Source organism: Zonotrichia albicollis, chromosome 1 (genome assembly GCF_047830755.1).
Source record: "Zonotrichia albicollis isolate bZonAlb1 chromosome 1, bZonAlb1.hap1, whole genome shotgun sequence".
In the NCBI taxonomy this organism is placed as follows: Eukaryota; Metazoa; Chordata; class Aves; order Passeriformes; family Passerellidae; genus Zonotrichia; species Zonotrichia albicollis.
The window spans coordinates 144,342,609-144,365,062 of record NC_133819.1 but is presented as its reverse complement, the minus strand read 5'-3'; the positions used below and the strand labels follow the sequence as shown (position 1 = coordinate 144,365,062).

General features: G+C 41.5%; 1 long non-coding RNA gene across 7 annotated transcripts in view; it reads right to left on the bottom strand.

Moving 5' to 3' along the window:
• LOC141731406 (uncharacterized) overlaps positions 1-22,454 on the bottom strand; it is an 82,251-nt gene that overhangs the window by 41,081 nt on the left and 18,716 nt on the right. Inside the window, exons 3-5 of one of the 7 annotated variants that reach the window (XR_012583493.1) lie at positions 9,814-9,956; positions 7,905-8,063; positions 120-6,080 (exon numbers count right to left, since the gene is read on the bottom strand). The exons of 1 other annotated variant lie outside the window; for it this stretch is intronic. This is a non-coding gene — a long non-coding RNA (uncharacterized LOC141731406). 5 more of the 7 variants (XR_012583491.1, XR_012583496.1, XR_012583495.1 and 2 more) reach the window with 5 other exon arrangements.

Genomic DNA, 22,454 nt, shown 5'->3' with positions numbered 1-22,454 from the left:
ATTATGTTATCCAGGAGAAGCTCCATTAGCTTCCAGTAGCGAAAAGAAGCCCATGTCCAGCACTTATCAAAATCATGCCTAAAACACACACACACACACGTAAAGATAGAGAGGTTTACATGATAGTTTAATGTTAATTTTGCATTGTAAGAGAAGACATTACATTGTCTTTATTGGCATGATGAATTACATTACTAGACAACAGGTAGAAGATGGTTTCTGACTTTATAGGGAAAGTCTTTACACCCAAATATTACTCCTGTTCAATACAAAACATGTACTGCTGTCAGCAGGAGCAGGACTAGTGCAGTGAATCTAGCTATTTTTTAATTCTCCATGCTAATTGACTTATAAGATGGAAAAATGAACCTCTCAAATACACAGTAATTGCTTAGACTGTATAAGCAAATATTGATCCATATATTTATTTTTCTTTCATTACTGTGTCTCAGTGTCAGACTAAATTTAGTCAAAGTAAATTAATGAAATGCATTTTTCAAAAGACCATCATCTGTTTAAAGACCCTCATTTTTAGTGTTCAGCAGCCAGTTACAGACCAATCAAATTTTCAAATATGAAGTGTGGCAATAATGTTGGGTATGATTGGAGATTTGGTATTTTGAGAAGATTGGCACTTGCATTTAGTGTATGCCCAGCTCAATCTCCATCCCCAGACACTGTTTTCTGGGGTCACAATAAAGGAACTGTGTGGGTAGAAGAACCAGAAGCAAATAGAAAAACCCTCAAATCACTTTTGTATGCTGCATCAGGGGAAGAACCCTGCTCCAAGGCAATTTGATGTGACCTGATATTTTTTATACCTGTATGGAGCAAACACTGTAGAAGCCATTCATCTTTCCCTGCTTTCGAGGGTTTCCACACATAGGGATAGGGTTCATTAATTCTCTGTGATCAGCTCATCAATGACCTGACATGCGAGCTGGGGACCAAGGGAGTAAGGTGGACCTGATGTGCATCTTGGAATGAGTCCTCTTGCAAGACAAGATGCAGAGAGAGGATGATGGGTGATGAAGATCACAGGTCATACTTACAGCAGTTTGGGTTTGGGGATAATGCAGCAGAGTTCTGAAGTTCAAAGGCTGAAACTGTGGGACTGCTGAGAAACTCTTCTCTGAGGAGCTCTGGCAAGTAAGCAAGTATTGGCTCACACCTTATCACTGATAAGACAAGCACTGCTTCCTCCTTCCCTGCCTCAACTAAACTCTGAGATGAGACTGGGAGCTGGTTTTTTGCTATAGTGTGCTTATTGCTTTGGCTTGTATTTACTCCCCACATCCCTCATAGGCACACTGCAAAGATCCTGCCTCAGTGCACACCTCTGCAAACGTAAAGCTTAAGCAGAAGAGGCTTATTTCATGTGAGACACTCAGAGCTGCAGCATCAGTAAATGAGGCTGGTAAACGTGGCAGACACCATTCCTCTTTCAACATCCTGTGGGTGCATCCTGCTCCCCTGCCCCACCAGCAGCTGTCTGTGTGTCTGCAAAGCTCACCTTTGCTCAGTCCTTGGCCCTCCCAAATCTGATTTAATTTGCCCTCCCACACCAATCAAGAAAGATGTCAAGGTCCTTGAAAGTATCCAGTGGAGGGCAACAAAGCTAGTTGTAAGACTGGAGGGCATGTCTTGTAAAGAGCAGCTGAGGACTCTGAGCTTGTCTGGTTTGAAGAAAAGGAGGCTGAGGGGTGGCCTCTTTGCAGCTTCCTGAGGAGAGGAAGGGGAGAGGGAGGTGCTGAACTCTCCTTCCTGTGTACTGGGTTTGTGTGGCAAAGTTTTGGTAGTGGGGGAGCTATGGGGTGGGTTTCTGAGAAGCTGCCCGAAGCTTTTCCCATGCCCAACTGAGTTTTGCTACTGGCCAAGCCCGAGCAAATTAGTGGAATGTCTACCATCCAGAGTGGTAGCACCTCTGGGATAATATATTTAATAAACTGGGAAATAAACAGCTGCACAACAGCAGTCAGAGAGAGGAGTGAGAATACGTGAGTGAACTGCCCTCCAGGAACCTGGGTCACTGAGGAAGGAAGGGGAATAAGGTGATCCAGATGCTGCAGCAGAGATTCCCCTGCAGCCCATGGTGCAGGCCATGGTGAGGCAGCTGTGCCCCAGAGCCCATGCAGGCCCATGGGAGAGCAGACATCCACCTGCAGCCCTGGAGGAGCCCATGCCAGAGCAGGTGGATCCCCAAAGGAGGCTCTGGGGGAAGCCCACACTGGAGCAGGCTCCTTGCAGGACTGTGGCACCATGAAGAAAGGAGCCCAAGCTGGAGCAGGTTTGCTGGCAGGACCTGTGACCCCACAAGGGACCTGTGCCAGAGCAGCCTGTTCCTGAAGCACTGTGCCCCATGGGAGTGTCCCACGCTGGAACAGTTCATGAAGAACTGCAGGCCATGAGAAGGAGTCATGTTGGAGAGGTTTGTGAAAGATAGTCTCGTGTGGGAGGAACCTCATGCTGGAGTGTGAGCTCTCCTCCTGAGGAGGAAGCAGAGGCAGAGACAATGTGTGATGAACTGCTCAGAGACCCCATTCTCCATCCCCCTTCTCTGCTGAAGGGAAAGAGAGAGAATTTAGGAGTGAAGCTGAGATGAGGAAGAAGGAAGGAGTAGGGATGAAGTTATTGTAAGAATTTCGTTTATTTCTCATTATCCTACTCTGATTTGATCAGTAATAAATTAATTTCCCTAAACTGAGTCTGGTTTGCCCATGATTGTAACTGAAGTGAGTAATCTCTCCCTGCCCTTGTCTCAACCCATGACATCTTTGTCATGCCTTCTCTCCCCTGTCCAGCTGTGAAGGGACTGAGAGAGTGGCTCTGGTGAGCACCTGGAGTTCAGCCAGGTCAACCCACCCAGAATCCAGTGACAGGACACTTGGGAATGGTTCAAAGCTGTGCCAGGGGAGTTTCTGACTGAACATTAGGAGGCATTTCTGTACCAACAGCATGGTCAAACACTGGAACAGCCTTCCTAGAGAGGTGCCCAAGGCCTGAAGCTTGTCAGTGTTTAAGAGGTATTTGGACAAAGCCCTTAACAACATGCTTTAACTCTTGGTCAGCCCCAAAGTGGTCAGGCTGGAGTAGACAGTCACTGTAGTTCCCTTCCAAGTGAATGAGTCTGTTCTGACAGATACAATCTCTGCTTCAAAAATCTTAGAAGAGACGTAGTCTAAAGCTGCAAGAAAAGGAGAATCTGCATCACAGAAGCCCAGAAGCCCACTTTTAACCAGGTCTGTGTCAAGACCTAGAAAGGAATATGCATTATTTTATTTCTCTGTTGCTGTCTAACAATTGCTTCTTGATAGCATGCAACAAAAATGGCTTTACCAATAATTACAGTTCAAATCAGTGAAGATGATGAAAATAGTTTTACTGCAAAAGACACTCAAAATCTAATCAGGATTATATTTTTAGTTTTTTAACGAAGACCAGTTTCTGGTGCATTCATTTGGACTGTTTCCTGTCATTGAACAGTCTCTCAAATCCCACTAATTTCTGTTGAAAATCAAAAAAAAATCTCACCCAAAACCCCCAAATAAAACCAAACCAACTCAGCAACTGAACTGTTACATCTTAAATGATCAAAAGTGACGTACAACACACAATATCTCTTGACAACCCCACACCATTCTTTGTTGCTAAACAATATCTGCTAAGGAATCTTTGACACTGTTTTTTTTCTTTTTTTTTCCTTCATATTTGCAACCTTTGCTCTGAAGAGACTTTGTGGAAATTTGCTCAGCTTGCAGGAAGAAAATGCATGAGTTGATAAAAGCTAAAAATAACTCAGCAGAAGGCTGTCCAATAAGTTAGATTTAGGTTGAGTCATGGAAAAGCCTCAGAGTATTGTCAGCATCTGAGTTATATGGCTTTCTAGTTCATTTGGACATGCTTGTGAAGTGTGTGAAACAATCTCATGAAAAGCAGCCATTGACTGTATTGATATTGCTATACATTCTTCAAGAAATTTGGGGACACTTATATTTCCTTCTGGGAATTAATTGTGCTGTATCTTGCAAGAACTGAAAAGGAAATAAAGCTGAAAAAAAGTTATCAAACCCTTTTGAATTTCTTCCATCTTACAGTAAGGTACTTTGGGAATAAGAGTGAAGCAGTAAATATTCTAATTTTCTAGTAAGACCTTTTACTCTGACTCATATGCCCTTTCTGTGGATGAGAGAGGACTAGAAAATAGAAGATAGATACCATATAGATAGTGCAAGATAGAACTGTAGTAAGCAAAACTATCTGTAACACTGTTTTCAGAAAAGTTATTTATGATTTATTTCTAAATGGAAAGCTGTACTCAGTGTGTTTCTATGAGGAGCTGTTTTCTGTCTTGTACTGTTGTCATGTATCTTCTGCAATAAAATATACTTACTAAACCTCCAATCTCAGTGGCCAGAAGAGGCTACAGGTGTTATAGAGAACAAGAATAAAGATGAAAAGGATCTTGCCAAAGTAAATATGATTCTATTTAAAACCAGAGAAGTGCTGTGTTTTGCACTTTGGAGTCATCCCCCAGGAACAGTCTACAGTGTACATCTAGGAATATAAGCATACACTGAGAGGAATAATTAATCGGGCAGCTGCAAAAATCAGTATCTTTGAGCTAGACTGCATCCTCAACTGTACACAAGATAACAGTGCCCTGATGTTGGGCGGGAAAAAGGAAAAATAAGGTTCCTATTTCTCATTTATTTAGATTTATTCAGATTTATTCAGATTTATTCAGATTTATGATAAATCTTCTACCTACTGAACCTTCAGGTAAGTGCAGAAATGCTCTTTCCATCATGACAGCACAATCAGAAGGTGGTAGACTAATTGTGTAGCTTCCAGAAGAAAGCTGTGAAAAAAATCCCATTGTTTACAGCCAGAGGCCTAGAAAACATGAATTTGTAAGAGAAGTTTGAGACAATTGGGGCTTTAACCCTAAAGAAGAGAAAACTCAAGTGTAATGTAAGTCTTCAGTTATGTAGAGACTGCTACAAGGAGGAAAAAAAATATATTGTCTGTGGAAGACAGGACAATAAGTGATGGGCATAAATTCAGGAACAGAAAAATAAGCTGAACATTAGGCCCAGGGATGTTGGACAGTCTCATGGTGAAAAGAATGAAGGCTTGGAATGTATGAGAAGGAGAGGCTATGGTGATTTAATCTCTGAAGATATTTAAAAAACCAACTGAGGAAAACCTAGGCCTACGCTACGAAGAAAGGTTGTGGAGAGGACACCATCATGTAACTTCCTTTGTGGGAATCAATTTTTCATGGTAAAATAGCAAATTATGGGATACCAAGCATTTCAACTGGAATTGACCATTCTTACTCCAAAGAGTTTGCAGTAATGAAAAAGAAAATGAAGAGCCAGCCTGGGTTAAATAGGGCAAGGCTGTGCAACTCCTGGGTCATTTAGGGCAAATTACAGTTGTGAGAGGTCAACACTGGCTTTTTCTTGAAAGCTCTGTGGTAGAAAAATGGTTTTAAGGGGAAGCTGAGAAGGAGAAAATTAGAGGTCTGAAGAACCTATTTAAAATTATTATTCCACAAGTCCTACCAAGATAGAAATTTCAGGAAAGGCCCCATCTCTGAGCCTTTCACAAAATGTATGCAAACAGAGTAGGGATCTCAGCATGCTGCAATCGAGGATGAGCATCTATCACAGGCATATTGACTCTGCGGTTTCCTGAAGAGCTCTGCTGAATTACTGGTTTCTCACAAGCAAAAGGAAGAGATTTTGTGGCCATCCATCTCTGGCCTCCTCCCCAGCCCTGTGCTTTGCAGTGCCGCCTCAGAGGGCTGACACAGCAGAACGCTGCTGGGCTTTGTGCTGTGATGGTTTTGAGCAGGCTGTCGAGGTAAGGAGGTCACGGGAGGAGATCTGCTGAGTGCCAGCCTCAACACGAGCAGCTGAGAGCATGAAGCCAGGCTGGGAGAATGGGGCAGCTGCTTCAGGACCTCCTTCCAAGTCACTGAGTGATTAGGTTGGCTCAGCAAATCTTGTGGAAACCATGGCTTTGCTTCCACGCAGAGAAGCTCTTTTTTGCAGCTTGCAAGAAAGCCAGAGGAACTAAAAAAATAAAAATAAAAAAAAAGAGAAAAGTCACTAAGAAGGCTTATGTCGTTAAAAAATAGTTAATGCAAGGGAAAGAAAAAAATAGATTGGGACCTAGCTGGACAGGAAGGTGGAAATATGCCCTTGATTTGACGTTCTTTGTGGCCTCCCTTAACTGCATGGTCATGACTTGGCAGCTGTTCAGGCTCCAGGAGGCATTGTACAAGCCCCTGATGGGAGGGGTTTCCTCTGATGAGCTGGCCATTGTGACTTTACAAGAAATTCTACAGTACTTCCTCTCATCCATTAGAAACCACTATTTTCTGAATGAATTTTCTTCTCTTTTGTTTTTAACACTTTAACCCTTAACCTTTCTGACTCATGTTTTCTATTCTGGTGTAGTGTGCAGTCTGAGGTGAAAATGGGGACAGCCCACACAAGTGAGACTCCCCTGCTCATGGTCTGACAGGGAAACCAAGCGTTGCACAGAACAGTGTTTCTGCTGAAGAGCACTTTGCAGACCTGGGAGTGTGGTATGAGCAAAAAAAAAAAAAGCCTCTCTTGCAAGTCAAATGAGGAAAGCCAGGCAGTTATTGAACTTCTCGGTGATTCATCTGTACACTCCAATTTGTATTAATTTCTAAACTGTGAAGATGTGGTGTGGGCAACAAGGGTAAAATGGTATAATTAGGGAAATGACCCTTTCACAATTAGTGGAATGAATTCATGTGAAGTGAGAAAGAGAATCAAGTAGTTATTGCAGTGGTCAGATTTACTGGACTAAATTCAGACTTAGAAATGCATCTCACATTAGAGTACCTGCTGGGGAAGAAACCCTTCCTGTCCAAGCCAAGCACAGGATATTGTGAAATACAGAAATACATGTGACATTAAAAAAGCCAAGTAAGGACGGGAATGGGATGTTCAAAGTTGGAGTTCCCCTGGGGGTCACTAGTGAGCGCTCTGAAATTAGATTGGAAATAAGGCTATGGGGTCTTAGAAAGGATGTACCTTGGGTTATGAAAGACCTTTGAGTATTTCCTTGTGTAATCAATATAAATGGGAAAAGCACTGGCTTTTACCTTCTCTCATACCTATGTTCAAAAGGTAATAAGGAGATATTTCTCACTCACCCATGATAATGGATGATGCTAAGAATCCTGAGCATTGCCTGAAGAGATGGAATCTTCCCAAGACCCTCTCAGGAGATACCTGGTCTCAGTGAGTTCCCTGGGGTCCTGTTTTAAGTGGTTTACTGCCAAAATGAACCATTATGTGACAGAAAGGCCAAGGGGACGCTTGAATTCCAAATCATGTTATAGAATCAGTTCTCTTTCTCCAAATACCAAATATAATTTTTAAGAAATAAAATGCATTTTTTTCTAAATAATAAATTGGGGAAAAAAAGGCAAGTCCTTACACATTTTCCATATAAAGGTGGAAAAGATCTATAACGTGACCTCCCTCGCTGTTGTCTTGCAATGTTGATAAAGCTCCATGTTGATCTGGGTCCTTGGACCAAAGAGATATTTGGTAGGAAGGAAGAACCACTTAATAAAGTTATTGTTGGAAACAGGACTAAGACCTTTAAGTGAACTGATGGCTGAATCAAGGCCAGGGGCTGGTGGATGGATCTGACAGGTAGCAGACAAGTCTTTCTGTTAAAACATTCTTTTGCTCTCAGAAAGGGATTAGAGCTTTGAGTCCCTCTCTTTAAAATGTCACACAACAGCCAGGATGAAAAGGCAGCATAAAACCTCTCCTGTAACACCAACAAAACTTTCAAAAGCAATTTGATACGTGATATACTGCTACTTCAGCTTGTCAGGCTGATATCACCTTGGTCCCTCTCAGTCCATCCATCTGAGCTGACTTCTTGTCCCTCATCCATGGGAAATGATTCATTCTGTGCCTGTGAAGTGCCCGTGCCGGGAGCTGCTCTCCTGGGGCTCATAAAGGTCTAAATCACAACACCACTGGACTGGGTGGCTGCAGTACCTTCAGAATGATGGAAAGAGAGAGCAGGAAGCAGAGTATTTTAATAGATGGTGTGGAACATATCACAATATTTCAAGCAAATCAAATACCTTCATGCAATTTTTTTGTTTTCTTTCTAAGAATATTTTAGGTTACGTTTGTGATCTCATTTTGCCTTTTGTTTTGTTTGTCTTTCCTATTCAGCTGCTGTTATTTTTCAGCGAGGCACAGTGATGCTCCACCAGTCTTATAACAAGGCCTAAAATTTCACCCCCTTTTAGATTATGTTCTTCAAAGGAGAAGAAGACAGACCACAAAAAGCATTGACGTTTCCATTAGCACATTAAGTCCTTCAGCTGCTACTGCGGCTTTAATTTTGAGCAGCGCTATATGTGCTTTAGTCAGTGGAGCTATCATTTATCAGAAGGAAAAAAAAGAGTCTGAAAAAAAAGCATCTTTTCACTCAGTTCAGTCTTTGACATGTGTATTTGAGTCATAGCTTGTCAGAATGATGAACAAGGTACACTCATGTCATTTTCTCCTCACAGAGCATCTTTCATCAATGAGTTTCAGAGGTCTTCACCAATTGTCTTTCAGTCAGTAAGTAGATGTTCAAGTTGGGCTCCATTACTGATTCAATGCTTCTGCAGAACCACAGTGCCCAGGGTACCAGTGAATAAAACTGTCAGGGGAAGGGACAGCACAGGCCAGTCAGTAATGTTTGAACGCTCACATGGTGTGAACATGATCTGGAAATGTACCAAACTGCAGGAGCTTGAGTGATGCCCGGGGGATGGCATATGCTCCAGATTTTCCAGTAGGCAGCACAGACAAGACTGCCCTGGATTTGGCCCCTTGTATGGCCCTGTACATGGTAGACTTTGCACCTGCAAACCCTGATGTTGCACTGAAGGAAATTGACACATATTCTTTGTTTCACATTATGAAAATGTCACATTAGTTCACAGAACTGGAAAAAACCCCACATCCAAAATGACATTTACATTTGAGGGCAACACAGGGCAAACTTCTGTATAGTTCAGCTGTGGGCTCTGTGCTGCATGGCCACACAATGACAGAATGTTCCTTGCTCATCTTTTATTTAACAAATAAAAAGTCAGAGGAGTGCAGTGCAATATTATGCCTCATTATTATCACTTTGCACAACTCTGTAGGCACAAAAGGAAAGGTTTTAAAATCCATCTATATATGAGTATTGCCTCCTTGTAAGGCTGTTGCCTTCAAGCACTTTCATTGCTGTACTGTGCTCGAAGGAAAAGCACCTGGCTGTGTAGTGATACCCCACTGAAGCTGCTCCTGGTTCACAGGACTCCATGGGAGATGGGACTTCAATCCCCATGATTCAGGTCAAGATAAAAATGAATAGAACTTAATGGAATATACTGTCTAGGCTTCTCCCTGTGGGAGAAAGAGAAAGTACAGCTTCTTTTCATCCAAGGAAGCAGCTGTTACACAGCAGTAAAGTGGACTCTAGTAAGACTATGGATGTGGGACTGGATCCAAAATGTTTGAGAGCCAGACATTGGCTACGCCTCTCTTGAGATAGTTTGAAGACAGCAAGGAGGCAGAGTTTTGTTTCAGTAAATTAGACAAATCCCTGGAAAGTCAGGAGATACCCTGGTTTGTACACAGCTGGCAGATACTCCTCTGTAGCTCCATGGTGTAGCAGTGCCTGCATTGATGGAGAAGGACTCTGGCTGCCGTGGCCAGCTCTGTTTAGCACAGGTATAATCTGGGGAAGTACTCTGACCTGAGAAATGCAGGACGGCCTTGAACTTTGTATCTTCTTGTCACTCCTTTTTCTTCTCCAGCTTCTGATTTCTTCTTTACTACAACCAAGGATCACTCCAGTCCCACAGCAAGGAAAGTGCTTTGGGAGAACTGTGCCCAGCGCTGCCAAACAGGAAAGGGAAATCACAAAGAGCAGGAGACCAGAAATTATGGAGGTTCAATGTATTTGAATTATTTGGTTTGATGCAGGAACTGGGAGGAAACATAACAGAAAGTAGAGAAGAAAGCAGGAAAATTTATCTTTTAAAGCCATTGTGGCTTAATTGACAGGGCTTCTGGCAGCAATAATGTGGTGCATGTGCTGCTGTTACCAAGGGCTATTATGCTATGTCCCCAACAAAAAACACTACAAAAAGAGGTTCCGTGGCATAACCCTGGTCAAGCGAGGAAAACAAAAACAACCCCTTAACTGTGGCGTTTTGGGCAGGAAAATTGCATTCCATTGTTCCAGGTTTTTTAAAGGTGATTTGGATGAAAAATACTAGGTTGTGTCTTTGGGGTTTTTTTCTGCTTTATAGCATTTTAAGGGTATTTAAATATTTTTTCTCCAGTTTTTACTATATTAAACAATGGGATTGTGAACTTCAGTTTCTTTGCTTTTGTTTTCTTTGCTTTTGTTGACTATGTTTGTTGTGTGTTTTGTTTTCTTCATTATTTTCTTTGTGTGTCATTGCATAATATGTTGGCTATTTTGGAAAAGTCAGATTATGAGCCTGGATGCTGATTGTTTGTTTGCCACCACATCTCTTATCCCAACAAAACTTGTTTTGAAGGTCACAAAATAGTATACTTTACTGGAATAATGCTCCATAAAACAAAAAGTTAAGCATCTCCTCTGTTTCAGGTAATTGCATCCTTAGAATAACAGCTAACACCTTAATGAAGGAGCTGAGCTTTTAAAAGAGATTTCTTTCTCTCCAGGGTATAAAATGGCCATTTATAGTTACAGTAAGTAAACAGTTACAGTAAGTAACTGCTGAATAACATTAAAGGTTTGACTGAATTTGCCTGTTTTCCTTGGAAATACACGCTTCCTTTTTGCTCAGGGCTGTGTAGGATATTATCTCATACACATGTATCCCTACCCACAACAAGGAATAGTGCCTATGAATCTTCCAGCTCTCAGCCTGTGAGCTCAGACCATAAAACATCCTTCTCAGAACACGAGGGGTTAAGCCCTGGCCATAACTAATATGAGATATAGGATGACTCTGTGTTGAGGGCACGAACCAGATTCAGTTCCCTCCTCTGAAATGGTCTCTGAATGAATTTATCAACTGCTGTCAAAAAAAGAGGCAAACCCATTCCTTCTTTCCTTAACTCCCCTTTCTGCACCTGGGGCTTTCCTCCTCTTTACATGCTTTGGTGCTCAGCTGATGTTTGGTTGAGCCAGTTCAATTCACGCAGAAAAATATTCACACTTTTCCCACGTTAGTTGTCTGCCAGGCTTGTGAGATGAATTGAATTCAGGAAACGGTCTGATGATCATCAGATCTGGCCAAGGAGAGGAAAATGGTGAGAGAGAGAAGAGCAAGATCTCTAGCATACAGCTTCCTCCTCTCTATTTGAATGGAAGTCACTTCTCCTTCTGTGAATGAATAAAATGTGGAATAACCTTTCTTTTCTTCCTCCTAGGGTGGTTGTGTAACAACATTAAAGAAAGCCAGATTGCAGCGGTGAAGGCAAAATGAATGCAAGGTTTTGCTTTATGTCTGTCCTTTATTAACTATTAATAAACACTTCATTATATCCTTTGGTGTTTTTCAGCAGTCTTTTAAAGTTTATTTTATCTTAGGAATTGCAAAATGTGTATGCATCATCCCATAAATATTTCTAGTAGATAAACTCATAATTTTGGTGTCTGGTGGGAAAGAAGCAGGCAGAAAACAGGTAGAAAGCTGCAACCCTGTGTTGGTTGAATCCATGTATTTAAGTTTATCGTCCTTTCTGTTACTATTAACTTGTGGTGATGGCTATTTTTTCCCATTATGATCTCTATTTCTGTGGGTTTTGAATAAAAATATCTCCTCCTTGGTTACAGATTGATGCCGTTTGACTGTGAGGCTTTCAATCAATTCTTTCAGGGGGCTTCTGGTTGTAGACTGACAGATAATTGGACAGCAGCTAAACTAACAAAGTTATGCAGGGACAAGCAGAGATCATCAGGAGTCCCTGCAGGAACTGACAGAGCTGCTCCATGTTAAATAAGGTTGCAAAACTTCCCCAAAAAACAGAGCCTGCACTGAGCAGATCAGGCAGGATGCTGTCTGTGAATGACTGACTTAAGCTCTACTAATGGTGTCTATGTTGCAACGTGCATTTGAAAGGAGGAAATAGATTCAAAAGACTAAATTCTGTGGCTGGTTGCACTAGGCATCTCTTGGTGCAATGAGGCTGCAGTTGTATAAACACAATCTAGCTCTTCAGTCCAGAAGGGAATCACAGAACTACAGAATATGCTGAGTTGGAAGGGATCTGCAAGGATCACTGAGTCCAAATCCTGCCCCTGCACAGGACCATCCCCAAGACTCAGACCCTGTGCCTGAGACCATTGTCCAAAGACATATTGAACTCTGTCAGGCTTGGTGGCTGACCACTTCCCTGGGAAGCCTGTTCAGTGCCCAAACACCCTCTGGGTAAAGAACCATTTTCTAATATCCAACATAAACCTTCTCTGACAGAACTTCAGGCCATTCCTTTGGGTTCTGCCACTGGTCACCAGAGAGAAGTTGTATCTTTCAATGAAGTCTCCCCTCAGGCTCCTCTTCTCCAGGCTAAACAGAACAAGTGACCTCAGATGATCTTTACATGGCTTCTCCTTGAGGCCCTTTACCATCTTTGCTGCCCTCCTTTGGACACTCTCTAACAGTTTAATGTCTTTCGTACATTGTGTCACTCAAAACTGTCCCCAGCACTCGAGGTGAGGCTGCCCCAGTGCAGAGCAGAGTAGGACAATCCCCTCCCTTACCCAGCTGGCCATGCTGTCCCTGATGTCCCCCAGGACAGGGCTGGCCCTCCTGGCTGCCAGGACACTGCTGGCTCAGGTTCAACTGCCCACTGACCAGGACCCCCTCAGGTCCCTTTTCATGGTTCTGCTTTCCAGCCTCTCATTTCCTAATCCGTTTGTACACTCAGGGTTGCCCCATCCCAGGTGCAGAATCCAGAACTTTGCCTTGCTGAATTTCAAAAGGTTGGTCATTTCCCAGTCCTCTGATTTGTGAGGTGTCTCTGCAGGGCCCTTGTGCCTTTGAGGGAGTCAACAGCTCCCCCCAGTTTTGTATAATCTGTGAACTTGCTCAGCATCCCTTCCCGTCCCGTGTCCAGGTCGTTAATGAAGATATTGAAGCGCACAGGACCAAAGATGGAGCCCTGTGGAGCCCCACTGGTTACAGGTCCCCAGTCTGATGTCACCCATTCACCACAACCCTTTGTGCCCAACCCATGGGCCACTTGCTCACACATCTCAGGGTGTGTTTATTTAGTTGTGTATTGGATATTTTGTCCAGAGGATCCTTGAGAAACAGTATGGAAAGCTCAAATGAAGTTCATAAAGATAACATCAGCTGGCTTCCCTTGATTAGATGGGTGGCTTTCCTTGACATAAGAGGAGATCAGGTTTGATAAGCAGGACTTTTCTTTCATAAAGCATGCTGAATGTTGTGTGCAGTCACCCTGAGCTGGGTGAACTGCTGTGCCTGAGTGCACTCCAGGTCCTGGACAGCATGTGTGTCTCTGGTCACTCCACTGGCCATGAGCTACAGCTTGCATAAAGCTTTTGGGTGGCACAGAGAATGCCAGAGTCCAGAACTGGGTATCTCACAAGATAAGCTCTCTTTGGCAGTCTTGCAGTTGATACTTGACTCCTCCTTTGGAAAGTACTGTCAAAGCTTTTGACCTCAGGAGCCCTTCTCTTCACAAACCATGAAAAACAACAACCCTGAGTCTGTGCAGAACTACTTCCATGACACAAGAAGAAAAAAGAATGCCTTGAAACACTCTCCCAAGTGCAGTGCCTGTCATCCCTGACTCAGTGGAAAGGTAGCTGGTAAAATCCTGTGGAACTGAGCTTTGTTTCATGGCTGGTTGATTGACTCATGGCATGGTTCTCAGCAGAACTGCATTGATAAGAAAACAGCAAATCAGCTGAGAAACAAACCCTATGGCTCAGAACTGTCCTGTGCTCTCCCCACCAGAGGCAATAGGTCAATCTGTCACCTAAGATGCAATCTCTGAGATACTCACAGGTTCCTGCAAAAGTAAGGAAATCCTACTAGTTCCTGATATCAATGAGGAACTGACGTCTTGGCTTCTAATCATGCAGAGAAACACACTGTGAAATTTTCACAGCTGTCTGCTAGGCTGATTTGTTCAGCTGGTAAATGCCTTTAAATATATTCTTCCCCATGTAGGAAATGGGGTCACAAGTTTTTCTTTCCTCACAGCCTTTCAGTCTGTGACTGAAGACAGGGCTGAGCCTAAGGCAGTGGGGTCACGGGGGAGCTGAAATGAAAATACAGGAGGAAAGCTGAGGTAGCCTGGTCAGAAAACAACAGTATTACAATTTTGGGGTACTATCATTAATACATGTGATTGGCAAACAGATTCAAGAGTTCTCAGTTTTTTTCTTCAGCTTTATTATTTTGATTTTTTTAAAACTTTGATCATCTTCAGTAATGGAGTGCTCAGCGCTCAGTGCGCAGGTTATACAGAAGCTATAGTGTGTTTATGGAGCAAGGTAAAGGCACAATTAAGTCCTTGTTCTCAATGAGTAATTTCTAATGTCCGTGTGACACACTTTCCTGCATGGAGCTCCCTGTCTCAGCTCTGCAGCATGTGCTAAGGGCAGAGTGTGGTGCTGCCCTTGAGCACAGGACATGAACTCAAGCAAATCCTGAATGCTCACTGCACCGAGCACGTGGGATGAATGAAGTAATGGTTTGGTCCCAGCTGTACTCTAAGTTAGATTATTCAGGGCTCTGGTCTCCAGTGTACAGATGCCAATTCCAAGGACTTAACTGTCAGATACTGAAAACCCAGCTCACAATGCATCACACTGTGCCAAAATATCAGAGCGCTCTAAGCCTTCCTGTTGGTGCATAGTTGGCTTTCTGCTTGCTCACATTACACAACACATCACTGAAACAAAGACAGTGCAAACATGAATAAATGTGTTGAAAAACCTGGCAGCAACACGAGTATAGGTCAAAGTTATCTACCTCCTGCCTAACCCAGAAATCAGGAATGGAGTGTGGGAAAGAGCAAAACTCTGGGGTTTTTTCTTCAAAAGGTTTTAGTTCTTTTGCTGGAACATATCCAGCCAAAGAGTTTTTTTGGCATTCAAAGTCTGTTTTACAGGTGTGGGCATTTGTGTGAACCTGTGGAGCAGAGGGAACTGACATTCTCAGTGAGGGTGGCTATGGAACAAGTCTTCCATTTTACAAAATGAATCCAAAACACAGAGGATTTGGGGGAGTTATTTCCCTGCATACACATCAAATTGTGTATTGGTTTCTGGTTAGGGTCATTCAAAAGTTTACAACTGAGCAAGTAGAGGTTCAGACTGCTTTGCTTTCCCTGTTTCTGGTTAGGGTCATTCAAAAGTTTACAACTGAGCAAGTAGAGGTTCAGACTGCTTTGCTTTCCTTATGTTGGCTGCTTGCAGAGTGGCCAATTCAGTTTAAATTAACATGGCTTTCCAAAATTTATGCAAAGGGAACTGACTCTGTGTGCAGACCATCCTGTCAGGGACTGCATAGGATGGGGTTTGTGTTCAGGTGTTTGTCAGAGTTTAAAATCCCCTGCCTCCTACCTGAAAATTGAAGATATTAAGGTGTTATTTATATATATAATATTGTTGCTGTTTTTCCATCACAAAAATTCAAAGCCACCTCTTGTTTTTTCAAATCAGTTTTATGTTGTGGTGAGATTGTTCATAAAACCAAATTTTGGGTACTGGTAGCATTTAGTTTTACAGGTCAATGTATGTGCCTTTTGTTCACCAGCAGAGGAGATGGGCAGCCCCCCAGGACAGCTCAGATTGCCCTGCAGCTCTGTCCCTCTGCTGGGGTGAAGCTCACTGCTTCTGTTGACTAGAGGGCACCTGGGGAAAATCCAGTCCTTGGAGCACACCCAGCACCACCTCTTGCCTCCTCTCATGCTGGGGCTGCAGTCCGTTTCTTCTAATTGATCTGTTTGCAATCCCATTGAGGCTATGGTAGCTATGTTTGGCTATATAATTAATTTGATTTTTTCACAGAATATACTGCACACATTTTGGATGCAGGGAGAAGAAGACACAAGTTTATCACTCTTCCTTTTACTAGACATATGTTCTTTTTCACCCTTGTTACTTTTTCTGGAAGAGACAGAGCAAACCTCTGTCTCTTTCAACAGAAGTCAGTGCTCCATAAGGCTGAAGTTGTTTTCAGCCACTCTCAGTAGAACTTGTCCACATTTAAATGTAATAGCAACTTTTCCATTCAGATCTTTTCCTCATGAGGACTAATGGTAATAAACCCATAGAAATAATAATCCCAAAGTCGTATACATAATATTTTTCTTATGTTTTCCTCCTAAGATATGAATGTGCCTCTATAAGAATAAACTGCTTTCTCTCCATGTGTGAGTGTGAAATTAAGGTGAATGGGAGAATTTAGTTCTCTATACATTGTACAGTGGTCAAAAGGATTTTCTTGGTAGCACTGAGTGTGTGCTACAGCATCGACCAAATTTCATGCATTCTGCCATTGACTTCACCAGGAAACACGACCCTTCTTCTGACATGTGGTTATCTTTCTTCATAGAGAGCATCTGAAAAAGCACAACAACAAAATGTAATTCTGTCCACTAAACATTACCAGCCGTCAGGAATCAAGGGAAATTATCTGTAGAGAAGAATGATAGTCTTGTGGTTGAGACACGAGTCTCTGACTCAGGAAATGGGTTGAGAATCCTACCACAAGCTTCTAATGTGAACTGATGCTGCATAAACTCTGCTGCTTCTGTTCCCTGCATCAGTAACATGGGATTAGTGCACTCCTAGTATTGTTTTTCCTTTGGTTCTCCCTAGAAACTCTTTGATGTTAAGTCTTCTAAGATTTAGACTCCTGGGGCATCAGTAACAGGCTGAAGCAAGAATTAGAATTCTTGATTAACTTTTCATAGGGTTTCCTCCTTGTTATTGAACAAAATGCATTTTTCACTTTTTTATGCTCAATGTGGTATAAGCACAACCAAGGCAAGGAAGCTTTCTTATATCATGCAGTGATTTAAATAAAAGTCAGTTCTGCGGTTCTTCAGCTGGCTGCACCCAGTTAATGTTTAATACAGGTTTTCCTATTCATTTTTGTAGGCATTGTAAGTACCTGACTTTTGAGTACTATGAAAAATGTCACTTTCTTGGTTATGTGTAAAGGCTTGAATGGCTCTTGAGCCTTATAGCTCCTCCTCTCGGTGAAAACATCTTTAGTAAAGAATGGAATTAGGGATCCCCTGCTTTGCAAAGCTGGAAAGCTTGAAGCCTGAGAACTGGCATGAAACTGACACGAACTGATAGGGAAACAATGCAAATATTTCTGGAAATGCTTTCTCAAAGAATTTTACCTTCAATGAATCAGTACGTTTGCCAATAACAAGGTTAGCCTTGCAAGCTAATTTTGAGGTGTTCCCAAGGTTTGGCATGTCTCCATTCCCAGCCTTTCTTCAAGATCAATGTCTCAGACCTTTTATGGTTGACCCATTGTTTTTATTTGTTTGATTGAATAAGCAATCTTTTTCTACCTGATTTGGAAGACCCAGTGGTCAGGCTCTCTGCATTCTCATAGACTCAGTAGCTGTAAAGAAGATTCAGTAACTCCATCCTCTATCCACTAACACAGCAAAAGCTTCTTTAACCACAAATATGAAGGATAAGGTTGGAGAGATTCCTCTGTAATGTCCCTGACCACTGTGAGCAAAAGGAAATTCTTTTGTTACAAGAGTCAGTCCTGAGTATTTATCTTGCTATGTACTTTAGGAGTGAAGTGCGCTGAGCTTTCCGCTGTCATTCCCAATGTGTGTGAAAGGTCAGCTTTGTACCCCTTCCTGCTCTCTTTCTTGTTACACATTAAACCCTCATGTCTTTTATGTTGTGAGTCACTCATGCCTTCAGTATGAGAGAACAGGATAGTTTTGAGGCAAAGAAACCGTTCATTTCCCTCATCATCTACTCTTCACTATTTTACAAGCATTGGAACATGATGACTCAAAGTTAAACCAATTTCAGAATGCCTGCCTTCAGTATCTTTGGAAATTTGAGAGTAGTGTGCTTAAGAGTCCAGTGATCTCTACTTTCTCCACACCCAATGCATGTTTCCTGACTCAAATGTGGTCTGAGTGACTTATCACATTTCTTGTTCCCTCTCATTTTAAGAATCAACAGTTTTCTCCCTCTGTATCTCTTCCCTCTGTGTAATTCTTATTTCTCTTGCAATAACCATATTTGATTTACCTGAGCCTTATGAAAAGTCTTTTTGAGGTCAATGGAAATATGCCCACAGTATTCAGCAGACTGTGTGAACTAGGCACTAGAATTGACTGGAAACCTTCCAAGGAAGTGGTGGAAGATTTGGCATATTTTCTTTTTTTTTATTATTTTTTTTTTCTTTCAGTGAGGAATGTGATGATTCATTGTGGCTGAAACTTGCCTATGACTTTCATTGGGAAGCAGCAAGTGCCCCCAGCCCAATCAAACTTCCTGCTCGACCCACTTCAAAACAGAATGTAACCCCAATTTTCTTCTGTCTTGGATGTATACTCATACCATGAGACCTTCTGCATCTTCCTCACTCTTCAGTTTTCCAACTTTCAAAAATTAACATTTGTTACCCTAGAGAAATTATTAAATCATTAGAGCTCTAATCTGTAATGGATAAGAGTGAAAGTCCCTGCTCTGAACCAGGTAAAGTAAGACCACAAACCTAGAATTTTCACATCACAGGGAGATGGTCTCACACTGAAATGCTGTGCAATAATTTATTATTTTACCTATGCATGAAAATATTGTAAGTCCCCTGTGTCTCGCTGCAGAGCAGGAAAACTTATAAAAGCCCACTTATTTGCATGGGTTCCAATCTTTCTCTGTTGTTCTGTTCCTTGTCTGGTGCCAGCCATTCTGCTAATGAAGTTACCATCTACACAAGCATTGGGGACAAATAAGTAAATAATATTTTAAAATTAATTTAACTTTTACTGTCAGCAGAACAAAATTTCCACCCAAAACTTTCTGGTGGAAGCGTGGCTGCAGTGGCAGCCAATACATAACTTGAAAGATTAGAGAATATGTTGAATTACATTAACTTCAACTGTATCTATAGCTGTGTCTATGTAACATATCCTTCTCTGCAGTTCCAAGAACATCCTGCATCCAAGGATTCAAGTGAGCTTTAGAACACAAAGGTCACAGCAGAGTGACATGCATCCCTGTTCATCCCTGTCTGGTACTCCAATTTGTATGTGCAGTAGAAAGAATTTCTGTACTTGATGGAACCTATTTATGTAATTTTACAAATGTCTCAAATAACTTTAAATATTAAAAGGCCTTAAACTTTTTCTTGAAAAATATCTGCTCACCTGTCCTTCACCACCATTAAATAAAAAGTTAAAAATCTCTAATGATATTCTACCTGATCCTTTACAAAGGTCACTTATATAGATGGTAACCAGTGCTTAATTTTTCCTTTTGCTCAGGAAAGTGTGCTAAAGAATTTAATTTTAGTATTTCACACTTTATGACATTATAGTTCTTCTGAAAGAAGCATAATAGGTATAAGTATACTGGAATATCATCTAAGATTTTCCATCTGATTTTCTAGTATATAACCCCTCTATCCACAACCCCATAGATGAACTGTGTCTGGCCTTCTCCAACTGGTTTTTGGTCCAGCTTCAACCTCATCAAATTTTCAGCTTCCCATGTATTTTGCTTTGTTTATTAAGAGGGACTACAGGAAAACATGCTAAAATTTTTGTGGGTTTTTTCCCCCCAGATTTCAGTGTTTAATTGAGCTCTCTTTCTTTAGTTTGGTTATTATCCAGTCTTCAGTTTCTTCTCACTAAGCATCACTTTGGGCACGTGCTATCATAATTACCAATTGCTCTCTACAGGCAGGCAGTGGTTACCAGAGAGTCCTGCCTCTATCCTCAGCAAATCTGGGGTTTAGCCTGTGCAGCAGACCACCACAATTCCCATGTCCCCCAGGTGAGCTTCGGGTTAGAACTGGGAAAATGAATAGAGTTTAGCTTCAGGACAAGGGTTATTTCTTACCTAGAAAGGGTAGGTGTCTCAGTACTGACATCTACTGCACACTGACAAATTTGTTGAAATTTAGGTGAAAATGCCACCTTCCTAGCAGTGTGCACAGTATGGGATGTAACTGGATCACGCAAGACTCAAGATAGGGTCCAGAGAGGCACCATCCCACATTTCCATAAGCAAAACATGCCCTACAAACAAATGATGGAGAGAGGAGAGTGGGAAAAGGAAGTCATGGGGTGACCTCCTACTTCTTTAGCGATGCTTATCACTGAGCATCTGGTGGGTGGAGGCCTCATAATTGGAGTAAGTGTTGGTTGTTGTTGTTGTAGTGCAATCTGCCAAAGAGCAACCTGGAATAATAACTTCCATTACATATGCTGTAGAAAAACACAAAATAAATATTTTCCATCTCCAGCCCCAGTTTGTTTAGGGCAGTTGTGTAATTCACCTTTCTTTGGCATGAAACCAGCCTAGAAGCAATTCATGGGTCGGAGCCCCTTGGTAAATTCACGGCTGAAGGGGGAAAATTGGTCATAGCAATAAACTTTAAATAATACCCTCCGACAAGGACGTCATGCTGCCTACTTATCTCCTCACCCCAAACCACATCACATGCATTCACATGAGTGTCGGAAGTGAAAGTAGCTATAAACAGCATAATTTCTCCAGGCTGGTTCACCTGAGGTGTTTAGGCCTCATGCTAGTGGACTCTGGTAAAATTCAGCAGTATCTGAAAAATAATAATGTGATAAATGTGGTGCAAGAGACAGAAGAATTAGGCCACTGGAGGTCTGAACACTCAGATTATGTTAAAGTTGATACTCACATCTTAATGACAGGAAACAGAGTGTGTAGGTACTTCTGTGGTTCAGGAAGTACAAAGCTCAGAAAAAGCAGTAGAAAATACATACAGGAAGGTGAACTGAGTGGGTTCAAAGCATGTTGGTAGAAAACAGAACTTCTTTTATTTTTTACCACTGTTTTTGCTAAATGAGCTTTGAGGAGGGGAAGGGAGCATGGGACACAGTGGGGGAGGGACATCAATCTGTTTATCTTGCTTGTTTTTCATATTTTAAAACAAGGGGATCTCCTTGTAATGCTGGTTGATTTTCCAGTGCTGAAGACGTCAAGATTCATCAATGTGACTGATGTTGTGGCTGTTGCTGTGACTATTTGTGGACACTGGGAAATTCTGTCTATTTACTGGAAAGAAATATTTAATGGAAGAAACAGAAGAAACCAACCTGTGGGCTTTCAATATTGCACCCACAAATTCCTAAAAGCAAACCACAAATTAAGAAAATAAGATGGTTTTCCTCAAGAAGTAAATACCTACTTTATAAGGGAGGTGACCTGGTATTACGGTCAAAGAGATATTGATTTATTAACTCCTTATTTTCAGGTGTTTTTATCATGCCACCAGAAATATTCTTTGCAGTGATAGTGTTTAGGCATTCTGTTAGCCTCAAGGTGAATTTTGTTCCTGCAAATGGTTTTGTGATATGTTGGATATTTAGATCTACCGAAGAGGGCAAGAGATTCCAAGGAGGTAGAACTGCTTTCAAAAAAACCCAGGAACATATACTTTGAAAGAAGTACATGGGCTTTTTAAAATATGATTTTCAATATTTTTTAGTGGAAGAAAAATATGAATGTTGTATAGCTGAGTAAAAATTTCAGTTATTCAAATGTTTTAAGTAGGGTGGGATTTTTTTTTTTGTTAAGTCTAACTTTAGTCTGTACAATATATGCTAATACACTACTTAAAACAATGTGTCCTAATCTTGCCATGAACATGCAACCACTGGTGTGATAAAATAATATAGATTTTCTTTAGAGTCCTACCATAGAATTTTACAGAGAAGTTTATCTCTGCAATGGAGCTTAATGAGAAAACTCATAAAATTTGGAGATGTGTTATAATTCTCTATTACAGTCCTTTAGATTTTATGTAATTTTTACTAGGGACTGTTTTATTTCTTGTTTTAACTATTTATTTAACTATAGTTAAAATCTATTGTACTTCTCTGTGAGGTGGATCATTTGACATTTCAGCATTAACATCAGAACACTTGCTGGGAAATTCACGGATGAGAATTTACCAGTTTCAGCAAATTTCAACCAACCAAAAAAAGAGTTTCAAAGATACCACTGGGTTAACTGGACCCAGTATTTTACCCTGGTTTTGCCGTATTTCTTTGAATTTGAAACTCTAAAGAAGCTACATAAATGTGACCCTATGCAAATCAAAATACTGTTTTCATTACATTCTGTGAACTGAAACTGCTGAGTTTCACATCTCTTTA